This window comes from Lissotriton helveticus, chromosome 10 (genome assembly GCF_964261635.1).
Source record: "Lissotriton helveticus chromosome 10, aLisHel1.1, whole genome shotgun sequence".
In the NCBI taxonomy this organism is placed as follows: Eukaryota; Metazoa; Chordata; class Amphibia; order Caudata; family Salamandridae; genus Lissotriton; species Lissotriton helveticus.
Genome location: NC_136071.1, coordinates 1,184,357,408 through 1,184,373,692, shown reverse-complemented (window position 1 = coordinate 1,184,373,692; position 16,285 = coordinate 1,184,357,408).

The window sequence follows — 16,285 nt, the reverse complement described above, 5'->3', positions numbered from 1 at the left end:
GGATTGATGGAGGAGGAGATTTGATCTTAAGTGTGTTGCCATCCTGCATGATCTGTGGGGCCAATCTTTCAGTTATAATTAGTCTCCTCTATGGCGGGTGTTTTTTTACAATCCCTCCCAGTGGAGTGCAAATAGAGTAGTAGGACTGAAGCTTTTATTGTTTAGATTGTGAGAAAGACTTCCCTAATGAGTAGCAATGCTGCTGCTGCCCTCTGTCTCGACTGGTTCTGCAGTAGTACTGGGCTTGATGCTGCTATTGCTGTCAATGAGCCTTGGGCTAAAAGTACCATTGAAGGGATTGAACCCTCTTTCCAGGCTGGTACCTATTATATCTGTGTCTGAAATGAAGGCAATACAATCTCTCCTTTACACCACTGCATAGCATTTCATCCTCTTTCTTCTAACCCTCCATCTGCTTCTCCATATGGGGTACTAAAAGGACTGCCCTGGTAAAGGGGAGATTTTCTTGAGTCCTGAGTCTTGACTGGGGTGGTTAACTTCAGCAAGGACGATTAAGGGAGTGAGATACTGTGACAAAACTCTGATAGTAAGGCCTGCAGAAGCAATAGTGGAACTTATTTGAAGAATATCTGACATTCCTATACTTACTTCAAAATTTCCTGTTTTCTATCTTTTGGCAAGTCGCCTGCAAAGGTAGTAAGTGATTCTTAAAGAGCTCAGTCATATTGCCCCAACAAAGCTGATGCGCTAGCTGTTATAAAAGCTACAGCTACAGAAGCATTCACTTTGCTTCCTACAGCATCAACCCTCTGAATTTCTCCCTATGATGGATGTAATTTCAGGAGAAGAAGGGTCCCTCTTTCTTATAGTCAAGACTATCGCTAAGCCTAGCTTAGGCTCTAGGTTCAAATAAATTGGTACTGCTCTAAAGGTCTGTATTTATTGAGAAGCCTTGTAGTAGCAGACCTGATTGTAGCTGAAGTCAGGGACTTTTCTTAAGCTATACCTGCAGAACCTGAAACCAATGGTAAGATGGGTCAAATGAAAGCTTGTGGCTGCAAAGTATCAACTAATATTGAGACAGCCTATCTGAGAGTCTCCATTTATATTTTCAGCTTCGTGGCCCCTCTTATCAGGACATTTCAAAAAGTCACGAAAACATCCACAGAAGACATTTTTATAGAAGACGCTGATAGAGATGTTTGTGTGTAGAACGTATTGTTTTTTTGTTTTTTTAAACTCTTTATACGTGACTGTTTCAGGATGACATACATTTCTGTACATTTTCTCATCATATCACACATCAGTCTTTTCCATTTTCTTAACCATCAATTGTTTGGGAGTATACCAGTTCAATCATGAGTTGCGTGTCATAACAGTCCCCGGATGTTTCCCATTTATGCTCTGTATACATCATAATCATGACTTCCATAAGTATCATACCCCAACTGCCCCTCCCTCCCCGTCCGCCCACCCCCTGTCTCCTGGTCGTTCTCTCTTGTACACTCTACATTCCGGGCCAAGGTGGCTCTGTCTATCTGGGACTTGTTAAAGGCTCTAGGTCCGGTCTAGCCCTTGTGAGTTGCACTGGTGCCCGTGAGTCTCGGCCCCCCCTTGCTACATGTGTGAGTTCACCCCTCCGGGTCTCCTGAACTGTCCAGGTCTGCCTCTTCCAGTTCTATCATCATTAAGTCCCATTCCTGTGCTATAGGGTATTTGCGAAGGCCCTTGCTCTCCTCCTCCTGCAGTGCCGCGGATTCTGCTTTGCCCCATTTCAGCAAGTCGCCTCGCCACAATTCTATCTGCGGGGCCCTGAGCGATTTCCATCTCATAGTGAGCACCCTGATCGCCAATACTAGTGCCAGGTCCGTAAATTTCAGTTGTGCCTTGCATGTTTTGGGCCGTTTCCTGTTCCCTAGTAGGCAGGGTAATGCTCCCTCAGGGATCCGGAGTGTTGTTATGGAGTGCAGCGTGTGTTTGATCGTCTCCCAGTAAGTATGTAACTTCGGGCATGTCCATAGCATGTGAAGAATATGTGCCTCGTCTTGTTGACATCTCGGGCAGCAGTGTGCAGCGGCAGGGAACATCCTATGTAGTCTCTGGGGTGTAAGGTAAGCTCTATGGAGAATAATGGCCTGTATGAACTGAAACTTAACATTCCTAGATACCTTTCTATGATGGCCTAGAATAATTTTCCACTCCCCGTCCGTTATGTTTTCCCCCGAGTCTGCGGTCAAGGTCTCCCTGAGTGTAGTGATCGGCAATGTCACATGTTCTCTGATACCAACATACACCCATTTCACTAGGTGTCCCCCCGTGCCCATATAATATATGAGGTGTACTAATTCATGTTGTTCTGGTTTCGTACGTTGTGGGGCCCAAGTCCGTCGCACGTAGTGCGTCACTGAGGCGCGTAATAGGTATAAGTGTGAAGGCGCTCCCGTGGATTGCACCAACGAGGCATGATCCAGCATGGTGTCGTCACCGAACAGGTCTCCCACCCTGTCCACCCCGGCCTCCGTTCAGGGACAAAGTCTGCGCTGTGTTAGAGTTCCCTGTGGTGTCGGGAGCCCTAGTAGAGGTATATTGTCCGCGTATGGAGAGGTCCCAGCCGTGTATGGCAGTGCTTTCTTCCAGCAAGTCAGGGCCACATGCAGGAGGGGGTGGCAGTCTCCGGGGATCCTAGCATTGGGCAAGAGGAGGGAGTGTAGTTCTCTGCGTGCTAATTTGTCCGTCGTGTAAGCGATCTCATGCAAGCCTCTGCCCGCCACCCATCGGGTCAACCATTGGAGCTGGCTGGCATAGTAGTAACTTCGTAGGTCTGGTACGCCCAGACCACCCCGCCTGGTGTTCAGTTGCAGTTTTTAAAGGCTGATTCGTCTTCTCTCCGAGCCCCATATGAGGTTGACCAGTAATGTATTTAGTGTGGTGAAAATCTGTCGCGGGAGCAGGACCGGCAGGTTTACAAAATAATACAGTATGCGGGGGAGCAGGACCATCTTCGAGACCGCCACTCGTCCCATTACCGATAGGGGTAGGGACGTCCAGAAGCCTATGCTACTTCGTAGGCCAGTAATGGCCTTACCGCGGATATTACCGTCAATTTGGGCCTCCGGGTCCCGGTAGACTTGTATTCCGAGATATTTAAACATGGTCGGTGCCACTTGGATTTCATAGGCCCCGAACTGTATGTGGGGGGGCTGTTGGCCATCTCGGAAGAAGAAACCTAGGGACTTTCCCGGGTTTATAGCCAGTCCAGATATGGTCTCAAAGCGTTTGAAGACAGTCGCCAGGGGCGAGTGGTCCCCTCGCAGGTTCCGGAGAAACACCAAGATGTCGTCGGCATATATTGAGACCATGTGGTTGGTGCCCTCCACCGGTATGCCTTCCTCCACAGCTCTATTGCGAAGCGCAATAGCCAGGGGTTCCAGCGTCAGCACAAACAGCAGTGGTGACAGTGGGCAGCCCTGTCGGGTGCCCCTATGGACTTTATAACTGTCAGATGTGTGTCTCCCCATGCGTGCCCTAGCCGTCGGACCTGTGTACAATAAGCGGATCCATTTTATGAGGGCCTCCGGGAAACCAAAGCGATGATGGACTTCGAACATGAAGTTCCACGTCAGGGAATCAAACGCCTGACGGAGGTCTAGGGCTATACAGCCAGCGTGTGGTAGGTTGTGAGGTGTAGTTGTCATGAGGGCGTGGAGCCTCCTCGAATTCTGGGAGGTACTCCTCTCTGGGAGGAAGCCACATTGATCGGTATGGATCAGGCCAGGGAGGTGGTGTTGGATCCGCATGTCAATAGCCTTACTAAGGATCTTATACTCCGTGGAGAGCATGGAGAGGGGTCTGTAGTTACCTACATCTTGAGTGTCCCTACCGGGTTTCGGGATAGAAATCACCAAGGCCTGCATTGTGGTAGCCGGGAGATGGCCAACCTCGTAAGCGGTGTTGTATATTTTCTCCAGGACGCGGGCCAGCACATCAGCATATGTTTGATAAAACTCCCCTGGCAGGCCATCCATGCCCGGGGTCCTGCCTCGGTTAAGTGTATGGATTGCTATCTTGATTTCATGCTGTGTTATAGGCCCGGCCAGAGCCGCCTGGATTCCCGGGGCCAGCACTGGGAGCGTTAGTTCTCCTAGGAACTCCGTCATTTCGTCCCTGGCATCTGCAGAGGGGGGAGCGTAGAGGTTCTCCAGGTGAGTCTTAAATACAGTGTTAATTTCCAGTTGAGTGTGCACCTGTTCACCCGCTGCGTTCCGGATAGACGTTATTGTAGGGCTCTCAGGGGCATCCCGGACCAGCCGGGCGAGCAGAGCACCGGATCTGTCCGCCTCCGCCTGTTGGCGTTTCAGATAGGCCCCATAGTCCATCACTCTCAGGGTCTCTAGCAATTCAGCATGTTCGATATTACACTGCTGTAGATCAGCTTTTCGGCCAGGGTCCTGCCCTACCGCATTTTCGAGGTCGCGCAAGCGCTTTCCCACCTCGCATAGCTTACCATGGATCTCCTGTCTGGCTCCCACCAGGAGGCATATAGCAGCCCCTCGTATTATAGCTTTCATTGCATCCCACACCACTAGATTCGAGGACGCAGAGTCCCAGTTGGTATTGAAGTAACCAGTTAAGGCGTCAGCTATATGTGATCGAAACGGGCCATCTTCGAGCAGCGCTGGGTTAAGCCTCCAGGTAGGAACTGGTGAGGGTACCCTACCCCAGTGTAGGTCAATCGCTAGCGGCCGGTGGTCTGAGAACCTTTTTAGCAAGGCAATCCGATGTGGCGCATCTAGTCGCGACAGAGTTGGAGCACACAAACCTATCTAATCTGGTATGTAGGTTGTGCACAGGGGAGTAGCATGAGTATTCTTTGTGTGTCGGGTGCAGTGTGCGCCATATGTCAACCAATCTCCAACCCTGGAGCCATGTCCCAAACGATTCTGACAGTTTATGTATTCTCGCCGCTTGGAGGGGGGGTGTGATCTGTCAAGGGTCACATCTAAGATCATGTTCCAGTCACCTCCCAAGATCCAGGGGACGTCCACCCAGTCCGCCAACGCCCGGCCCACTGCAGCAAGGAACCTATCTTGGTCAAAATTCGGGGCATAGATGCTGCCCAACACTACCACCTCCCCGTCCAAGGTGCCCCTCACCAATACATAGCGCCCCTGTTCGTCAGTCCGTCTTTCCACTTCCACAAATGGAGTACCGTGGCGCACCCATATCGTGGCCCCTCTGGAGAAGGCAGAGTATGTTGTAGAGAATATAGTACCCCTTCATTTCTTCCGTAGTAGGAGTGCCTCGGAGTGTGTCATGTGTGACTCCTGTAGGAACACTATATGTGCCTTTTGTCGTAGCAAGAAAGCATGCACTCTGTGTCTCTTCTGCACTGCCCCCAGCCCTCTCACATTCCAGGTGACCAGCCTATACTTTCCCTGTACGTCAGCCATAACCCCGTGTAGGTGTTGCAAGGAGTGTTCCCATATGTCCTAGCGAGTGATTCTTCCGTGTAAACCAGGAGACAGTACCCTCCCTATCCCAAACCCCAACTGTGGAGGCGCAGCCTCTAAACCCTGCTGTGCCGAACCATAAACTTTGAAACGTAAGTAAACAGGTAACGGTGCATACGCTGGTGGGGGGTCGGCCAAGCACTTGCCGCGTCCATAGTGCCATGCTCGGTCAATGCGCCGGCTCAACGGCGCCGCCGGGAGAGTTCTTTCGGAATTGTTCGGTAGATGTAGCCACGTCTTGTGAAGGGGGGGGGAAGCAGAGGGACAGGGGAGGGGAGGGGGGAACAAGGGTGGTCCCATACTGGTATAGTCAGCAAACTGCAGCCACGTGTTGTAGGAGCACAGGAGGATCAGGAACCGCATCTCACGATCCCCTCGTCTAAGTCTCCCTCCCCATCCCAGGTCAGGCCACATAGTGTTCACCAGTAAAAATAAGGTCCACATATATACTCTGAGCAAACATAGTTCTCCCCCATCCTCACCCCCGCCGCCCCTTTAGTTCATACAGAAAAGGATATCGTGTTGTACTCAAGCCTCAGGTCTGGTCCATAGGAGGTATTACTCTTGGGCATTGTCTATAAGCTCATCCGCGGCTCTAGGTGTCACCATCGGGAACAGGACCATACTGTTGTCCGAGTCCGAGTGTACTGTGCTATCCTCAGTGTCCGTGTTAATTGTTTCCCGGTCGTCTCTGAAGGAGCCCACTGCTGCCACTGCATCAACCTGTTCCTACTTTTGCTGGTGGGTGGTCGGTTTGCGCTGTTTCGGGTGATTGCGTCGGGCGCCGTTCCTGCTCTCCCCCTGAGTCGAGCTGTCCTTGGACCCATTGTCTGTGGAGTCCTGCCTCGGGTCCAGTCGCTCCTCAATGTCCATCACTTCCATCCATTCCTCCACGTCTGTGGGGCTTTCAAAAAAGTGAGTTTTCTTGTCATGGATCACCTTCAGGCGTGCAGGGAGCAATAAGGCGTAGCGCAGTTTTGCCTTTTGGAGTCTCTGTTTCACCTCATAGTATGAGGACCATTGTTTCTGCACTTGAGTGGTGTAGTCCGGGTACAGTGATATTCGTTTATTCTCCCACGGTATGACTGATTTTATTCTGGCCTGATTCAGCAGCATGTCTCTGTCCCGGTAATTTAGGATCCGGACAATAAGCGGCCGTGGTGTCTGTCCCGGTTTTGGTTGGACAGTTGGGATCCTATGAGCCCTCTCTACACAGAAGAACGGTGACAGACCCTCAGAGACAACGTTATCTCGGAACCATTGTTCCATGAACTCTGCCGGACGGGACCCCTCACTTCTTTCCGGCAGGCCAATAACGCGAATGGTATTGCGTCGATTGCGCCCTTCTGCGTCTTCCACGTGTTCCATCAGGGTTTTGACTTGATGTTGGATCAATTGGATGGAGTCCGTGTGTTCCGCCACTGCCGGGGCAAGTTCAGCTATCGACAGACTTTGATCCTTGACTTTATCCGTTAGTTTCTCATGATCCGCCTTAAGCAGGGAAAGGTTAGTGGTGAGGGTGCCCATCTGCGTCTCCATCACAGCCCTGGAGTCTCTGATCTCTTTAAGTATAAGGTCTAGCTTGTCGCCTTGCTGGCTCTCTGAAATGGTGGAGGTCAAATTCAGCGGCGCAGAGCCCCCGGGGTCCGCATCCTGAGTAGGTCCTGTGACCGGTCCCTCCTTGCCCTCCGTGTTCTTCACGCCTTTCCGCACCATAGTAGATGTCAGTTGTCCGGTTGGCGGCAGGAGTGTGTTTCAGGGCGAGTATCAGCCGCCCGATGTGTGCCTTATGCCCCAGTAGTCTCCCCGCTGGTCCCTCCTAGCACTCACACCCTGGGGTAGCCGCTGAAGATCTCCGTGAATCTGCAGGGGGGGGGGGCCTGCCTCCCACTTTGCCCAGCTTATAGGGGCGCCTAGATTGTCCACCGTGCCATCCACCCCGAGGCGCTATGTCTCTCACCCTATCAGACTGACTTTGGCGGTCCAAGGTCGGCAGTAGGATCAATTGGGCGCCGCCACGCTTGGGGTCCTAGCTATGTATAGGCGAAGGGCAGACACAAGAGGTTTGGCCGGTAGTGTATCAATAGTGGCGCTTTGGGGGTGTTATCTGCACCGCTTCAGGCTCCTCCGGCGCCCCAGGCTCCGGCCCACTGCGTGGTGGCAGGCCCTGCACCACCTCAGGCCCGCCGCGTCTCAGCCGGGCAGCCGGGATGTCGCAGCCGGGTCCGGCCCTCAGTCCAGGGGTTTCTGCCTGTCGTAGTCCGCCCTCTCCGGAATGCAGAGCAGCAACAGTACTCAACACCCCGGCTCTCCGCCCAGCGCAAGGCCTCAGGGGTCCCCTCCGCATTCCCTCGGGCTCCTCACCTTCAGTCCACACGGGTAGTCAGCAGGCTAGGCGGGGGGGCACCCCAGTAGGTAGGCACAACCGGCGGCGGGAGTATTCGGTCCTCAGCGGCTATATTCCAGCGCCCTAGTCTACAGCGCAGGTCCGTCCGCAGGCTCCGTCCCTCTTCCCGGCGCCAGGGTTCACAGGGTGCCGTCCGCACCCCTCGGCAGTTGCGGGTTCAGGGTCTCTGTTGTAGTGGTCCGCTTCCGGTCCCGGATGCTCCGGCGTACTACCGCCTCCCGGTCCCCGTTCTCCGGGTACTTCCGTCACTCGAGGCCCCGGTCTGCAGCGTGACACCAGGCCCCAAAGTCAGCCACGGCGTAACTCCGAAGCCCCTGCCGTCAGAGCTTTGGGATTTTCAGCGGAGCAGGCGGGGGTTAGTAGTCTCAGAATGCAGCCGTTTTCAGGCGGAATCGGCCCCTCGGCGTGGGCTTCTGGATCTTCCCTCTCCCAGCGGCACCGGAGCACTAGCAAACTCCGTCCGCCATGTTGGCCTGCTAGCCACGCCCCCCGTGTAGAACGTATTGTTGTGTAAGGCTCTCTGGCTCAGATCTACGAGGTTTGCTGTCACGCCCCTGGGTGACACGAGTGAGCTTAATTCAATGCACCAACACTTAAATGCCACAGTAACAACAGCATATAGGGTTATCTTTGGGCAGTCGAAATACACTTCACCTGCACAAAGCATACTTGAATTTGGCGTTCTGAAACAATCACTTGCTAGACAAGGGGTCTTTATCATTACATGGGACAAAGTGCGAAAAGCTGAATGCCGAATGGGGTATGCTAAACGAACAGTTGTGGAAGGAGTTACAATCGCACCCCACATTACCAGCTGCAGAATATCTACATAGAAGTCTACACAATTTGGCGCTAAACCAACTTTGAGAAACACAGACAACCACCCCGACTTTCAAAAAATTAGCGTGGAAGACAGTGAAACTCCTCTCATGGCTGGAGGACAAGGATGCACTCTCACGGTTGGATGACCCTGAATACATATTCAAAGCCGGGCGCCCAAGCCTACTTCAACTTGGGATATGACAAAAACATAAAAATAGCTTTTATGAAATATAGATTCTACTGCTCCCCTGCGCCCAGCATCTCCCTCCGTGGCTTTGCATCAAAGCTGGCTCTGTGTGCCGTCTATGTGGATCTGCTCAGGAAGACATGCTGCATCTACTTTGCTCCTGTAGAGAACTTGCAACAGCACGAAAGAAATTTCTGAAACAACCTTTCAATCAACGAGGGATTCCTACCAGGAGGCAAGCTCTGATGGCATGTTTTGCACCTAGTGATCCACAATTGAACTACAGAACAGTAAAATATCTGAGACTGTGCGGCAGCAAAATGCCAGAAATACCGACAATAGGAACCTAGCCAGAAAAAGCACATGCAAAAGTGCAAGGGGTCTGAGGACACTTTGCGCATATAATTGATAGCTGGGAAAACTGACAAGTTATGTATACTATCATATCTGCACAAAATCAGCAATTTTTTTAGTACAGCTTTTAGATACAAGAGTTTTATTTATGTACGGGATAGTTTTTAATTGAATATGTTTTTTGTATTGCAACGGTTTTAATTAACTATGCAAATAAAAATAAACTTGAAACTTGAACGCTTAAATGTGAATGACAGGTTTTTGTGGCCCAGCAGAACCCCATCCAATACATATTTGAAGTGGCATCAATGCTTTTGTTTCCTAAGAGTCCCTAAACAGATCCAGGGACACTGTGGTGAAACAAGCCTGTTTCGTTCTTCTCAATACCACATACACAAACTGCACTAAGAAAAATACACGTTACCTAAAAAGTGTTTATTTCAACAGGCCTGCCTTTCTTTTGGATTTGCTATGTGCCAACACTGGGCAGGTATATAAAGGCCCCTTTGTACCAGAGGGAGTCCTTTAGGGATTTATTTATACATCAGGCTGCTCAGGAAGAGCTTCCTGAGCAGCCTGATTGTTTTTTTTTCTATAATGATGATCAGCACACAGGGCCATTAGAGGAAAATGAAAGTAAAACAAGCTGATGGGCTCATTTTACTTGCACTGAATCAGTGTTTGGGGGCATATCTCAGCCTTGCTGATTCTTTTGAGAGAGGTATAGTTGGGGAAAATCTTCTGTTTCTATTGCTACCTCTGGCCAGTGGATCCCTGCTTGGGGATCACCACAGTAGAGTGACCCACTTGTAGGGATCCACCCACTAGATACCTAGAATGGCGTAAGCAGTCCCATAGGCAAAAGCTTGTGCTCCTACCAGCACATTGATGATTACAGCCTTTCTGCCCCATGGTGGTTGTATTCAATTAATTCCCCCTGATCTGCCTCCTTAGGGTGGGGAACAAAAAGACCACTAGACACCAAAGTATAGGGGCTGCCCACCATGGGCAAGGCCATGCCTCCCACCCCAGAAAAATGGGGCATCAGTTTTTCTGAACCCTGGTGATTGCCCCCAATCTGCCCCTTCGGAAGAGGGTCAGAAAGCCCACTAGATTCCAGGGACAAAGATATAGGAATGGGGACTGCCCATCATATACCCTCTTCCTTAAAAACAAAGCAGAAAGCCTTTCAGCCCTCTCTGGGGGTAAATGGGGGTAATCTCCCCATATCTGCCACTCCGGGGCGGGGGTGTAGAAAGGCCACTAGATCCCAGGGCATGTTTGCCTCTTATTTGAGGTCTCTGGTCTCAGTAAAGAGACCTACATCCCCTCAGTAGACTTGGTGGAATCCACTGGCTGCCCCTAAGCTCCTCCGATTGCAGCTGGAACAAAGTAACAGAGGCACAATGGACAGCCACCCTCAACACCACCCATCAAGTCATCACTAGCAACCTGGAACAGGCATGCAAGCTGCTGCAGATGTAGACATGTCGGGGAGCAGTTAGTTTGTGGTGAATAACCAAATTGGTGGTGCGAGGAGAGGAGGCTGTCATTCTGCTATTGTAGCAGAGCATATGCCATAGGGCAAGATAACAACATGTAACACAAGAGTAGGGCACTCCTTCTGCACCTTACAGAAACACTCCCTGGATGGACCTCCATCATAGCTACTGAACTTTAGTTTAGTTTTCAGAAACTTGAACAGGTGTTGTCACACTGAAACACTATAATTCACAAAACCTGGAGAATAGTTGTCACACTGTGGGGCGATGATGAGTTGACTTGTCACTGGCTTTTTTCTTCACCCCACTGTCATCATGAAAGAGCAAAGTAAGCAGTGATTGCAATCCCCTTGTGGGTCTTCAGTATCAACAAGCACTAACTATGCTTCTGTAATGCTGGCCAACTCCAATTCCAAAGACGTGCTGCAGCACCACGATGGTACAAGCTTAGAGGGAAGGAGCTTTTATTCAGAATCTTAAGCACTGTGGCAGATGGTACATCCCCTTAAATAGACATTTCAAGCTGACCAGGACACAGCATCTCATTCTTTTGTAACATCATTGAACATTTCTAGAATCGCCACTTAAAGCTACAAAACATCCCCTACCAATAATATACAGTTAATGTAGTCACTAACAAACCTCCTATGTATGACAGTGTTGACCCCATCTTACCAGACAATCTAAGAGAAAGCACATGTGCAGGATCCAAGACGGTATTAACCTCAAGAACATATCAAGCAATGTGTCCAGATAACACACAGCAAATACATCAGCCTAGTTGATTGAAAAAGCCTTAAATCAAGTAGGGATTTGAGCCTTCTAGAAGGTTTTGAAACCATGAAGGTTTATCTAATAATAAAGTGCAATACAGAAGCCAAAAATAACAGTTAGATAAAATCCACACTAAATCAATCAATCAATCAATCAAATCATTTGTATAGCGCACTACTCACCCGGAGGGTCTCAAGGCGCTGGGGGGAGGGGGTCCGCTACTGCTCGAACAGCCAGGTCTTGAGCTGCTTCCTGAAGGCGAGGTGGTCTTGGGTCAGGCAGAGGTGGGTCGGAAGGGAGTTCCAAGTCTTGGCGGCCAGGTAGGAGAAGGACCTTCCTCCTGTGGTGGCTCTTCGGATGCGGGGGATGGCGGCGAGGGCGTAGCTGGTCGATCGAAGCTGGCGTTTGGGAGCGTAGAAGTTGAGGCGGCTGTTGAGGTATCCTGGGCCTTGGTTGTGTAGGGCTTTGTGTGCGTGGGTGAGGAGCCGGAAGGTGATTCTCTTGTTGACCGGGAGCCAGTGCAGGTCTCTCAGGTGTCCGGAGATGTGGCTGCGGCGGGGGATGTCCAGGATGAGTCGTGCTGAGGTGTTCTGGATCCGCTGGAGTCTCTTCTGGAGTTTGGCGGTGGTTCCGGCATAGAGGGAGTTGCCGTAGTCCAGACGGCTGGTGACGAGGGCTTGGGTGACCGTCTTCCTGGTCTCGGTGGGGATCCATCGGAAGATCTTACGTAGCATGCGCAGGATGTTGAAGCACGACGAGGAGACGGCGTTGACTTGTCTGGTCATGGAGAGGGAGGAGTCCTGGATGAAGCCCAGGTTTCTTGCGTGGTCTGTGGGTTTGGGTGCGCTGCCCAGGGCGGGGGGCCACCAGGAGTCATCCCAGGCGGAGGGTGATGATCCCAGGATGAGGACTTCCGTCTTGTCCGAGTTCAGTTTCAGGCGGCTGCTCGACATCCATTTGGCTACGTCAGTCATCCCTTCGTGCAGGTTGGCTCTGGCGGTGGCGGGGTCGTTGGTGAGGGAGAGGATCAGCTGGGTGTCGTCGACGTAGGAGATGATGTTGAGGTTGCGCTGGCGTGCGATGGCTGCGAGGGAGCTCATGTAGACGTTGAAGAGTGTTGGGCTGAGCGAGGAGCCTTGAGGAACGCCGCAGATGACTTCGGTGGCCTCCAATCTGAACGGCGGGAGGCGGACTCTCTGTGTCCTTCTGGCGAGTAAGGAGATGATCCACTCCAGTGCCTTCTCCTGGATTCCGACATTGCTGAGGCGCTGTACTAGGGTACGGTGGCAGACAGTGTCGAAGGCCGCGGAGAGGTCCAGGAGGATGAGGGCCGCTGTTTCTCCGTTGTCGAGCAGGGCTCGGATGTCATCGGTAGCTGCGATCAGGGCGGTCTCGGTGCTGTGGTTGGCCCGGAAGCCAGACTGCGAGAGGTCGAGGGAGCCTTTCGTCTCGAGGAAGGTGGCCAGTTGCTTGTTGACGGTCTTCTCGATTACTTTTGCCGGAAACGGGAGCAGCGAGATGGGGCGGTAGTTCTTGAGGTCGGTGGGGTCGGCTGATGGTTTCTTAAGTAGAGCGCTGAGTTCGGCGTGCTTCCAGCTCTCCGGGAAGGTGGCGGTGTCGAAGGAGGTGTTGATGATGTCCCGCAGGTGGGGTGCGATGACAGCGTCGGCCTTGTTGAAGACGTGGTGAGGGCAGGGGTCTGTCGGAGATCCGGAGTGGATGGAGTTCATCGTGCGGATGGTGTCTTCGGTGCTGATTGGGGTCCAGGCGCGGAGGGTGGTTGTGGGGGGCGGAGGTTCGGTCGTGGCGTGCGTCTGTTGAGTGTTGAAGCTGTTGTGTATGTCCATCAATATAGGTATTTAGAATGAGACTCAGTCAAACGCAGCAAAGACAATATACTGAGGTCAATTCTTAGAGTAACATATTCAAAGTCATAATCAGGTAACAGACTAACGTGAGTCCTCTGTCTGAAGTCAGGAAACGCCAGACCTAGCTCACTTACAGAAACAAATCTTTGTGTAGCAAATTTAACAATAAAAATCATATCGACAGCATTTGGGATTCGTACCATTATGCATATTTGGCATATAGAATACAAAACATAACGCAATATGATTTAATACCATCTCAACACCAACCCCTAATGGAATATTCCCTATTGCAATCAGTTGTCTCAGTACAAATCAAGTTACACTTAAACACTAACAATCTCAACAACAAAAAAGTGGACCACAGTAGTGCAGACAGGAGGAGCCTTGAAATGTAGTAAAGTCTTCCTCTGGCATTCTTCAAGAACAGCATGTCAACACATGATGCACATTTTGTCCCATGCAATGAGAGAAGAAATGAAAACACACATCATGGCTGCTTTAGAATTCAAAATGAAGTTTATGTCTACTTTGCACCTAGTTTTGACAAGCACAGGAAAATACAGTTTTGCAAACGCGCAGTTTTTGTTTTAGGGCAAAAATATAACGTTACGTGCAGATTTAAGTATTTCAAAATCATCTCTCTAAGCAGTAAAGCTTTGATTGCTAGAATAGTGAGCTGATAAAGTATTCCCTAAAGGATCACATATTTAAGTCAGTAAAGTTTGATGTGTACAATACAAAGCTATTTGTGTGTAAATGATGAACTGTGAAAATAGCCCAGTACAACCTGACACCTATTAGCTCTTTCTTCATTGGGCTCTAGTGGATCTTCAAGCACAAAGTGAGTGCAGAATATTAACTGCAAAACTACCAAGTCAGGGTGGGATCTACAGCTGTATTGTCAACGTTAGTATATTGGTAAGTCTAGATTTAGGATCATATTACTAAGATCTCATACAGTGCAGCGCGTCACCTTTCTGTGCTGCACTGCGTGATAGAGAAAGGGCGGGAATGCACCACACTTAACACTATATTGCGCATTCCTGTCATTTTCCAGCGCTGGCGCACAACGTGCCGCTAGCACCAACACAGGCACCCTTGAACCATGGTACGAGGGTGCCTGTGTTGTAAGCAGGATTGTATTTGTGCAGAAAGGGACACCTTACTGCACAAAAACAATCCCCTGAGGTATTTAATTATTTCATATGTGTGCTGCAGAACAAGGAGAAATGCAAATATTACTTCCTGTTATGCCTCATGTGGGAAGTCATTCTGACACATTCCCAGGTCGACCAGTATTGGTAAATCTAGCAATGCTTCAGAATCCACGGGTGGATGCACAGGAATGGGTGGAATGCCTTCCCAGGACAGAGTAACATAACAGCGATGTGCACTGCATTGCAATTCTCTGGATTTATCAAGCCACTCAGGGCCACACACGGTGGCCTTACATGCGTCACTCATGGGCCCCCTTGCATTGCATAAGGGCGACACAAAACTAACTTAAATAAGTCCCTTAATATTTTTACCTTCACACTGATGTGTGTGCATGATATACATATTGTCAAGATACATAGAGGTGAAGTTAAGAATAGTAAATGTAAGCACACACTTATTTAACTGCTTCGATGCGGCTGGAATTCCCCTGCTGAGACCATGCTATCCAATATTCTGCACTTGGTAGTTTTACAGGTTGATATCTTGCCACTCAGTATTACTCTAGAAGTCCTAAGTGGTAGCTTGTTTTCCCATTAGATATTCCTTGGTGCTATGCTCAGGCCTAAGGAGGATGATGTAAACTTTGGGGATAAAGATGCAGCCCAGTAGTCCAGCGCTGTAAGTCAGGATGGTGAAGACCTCCACGGCCACCATGTACCCTCCCCTGGTGCTCAGGTACGCTGGGATGAAGGCAACCCAGACGCTGAAGAACACCAGCATGCTGAAGGTGATAAACTGGGCCTCATTGAAAGTAGCTGGTAACTTTCTAGCTATTGAAGCAACAACAAAGCTCAGAAGAGCCAAGAATCCCATATAACCAACAACAGCAAAGAACGCAGCGACAGAACCTTCGTTACACTGTAGGATCATCTTCCCGGTTTCTGATTTGGTGTCAGTGTCTGGAAATGGAGCAGAGAGAAGGAGCCACACAGTGCAGATCACCACCTCCCCCAGTGAGCAGCCAATCATCACAAACATGGGCAATCGAGGGCCCATCCACTTTCTGAGTTTACTGCCTGGCTTTGTGGCATTGAAGGCAATGATAACTGTGAGAGTTTTTGCTAAAACTGAAGAAACATCAATAGTGAAAATGATCCCAAAGGCAGTTGACGTAGAAGACAGAACCTCATGGTAAGGCGTCCAATAAACAAAAAACAGCAGAGGAAGCAAAGCACGAGGGAGAGGAGGCGGATGTAGCTGAGATCCCGGTTATTGGCTCTAACCAGAGGTGTTTCCCTGTATTTCATAAAGATTCCCAGCACTCCAGCAGTGAGGACGGAGAACAAACTTGTAATGGAGGTTAAGGTAACTCCTAGCTGATCCTCATAGGACAGGAACTCCACCACTCTTGGAATGCAGGAATTTCTCTTCTGATTGGACCACTGGTCTTCAGGGCATGTTAGGCAGTTTACCATATCTGCATGAAAAAAACATTGTTCATTATTACAGAAGATGTTTTCAAGTAGGGAGAGATGAGAGAGATGAGTGGAATGTGAAACAATATAGTTATTCTGACCTTTCCTGTGGGTAGCTGTGTACCTCTATGCAGGTCCACAGTCTCAGCAAAATGCACATTGGGCCTTTCAACTCATTAACAAAAACACATTAACCAAGCATCTCCATAAAGGCTCCCAGGAGGACAGACAGAGGAACAAGTGGTAGCTTGATGTGGTCATGCT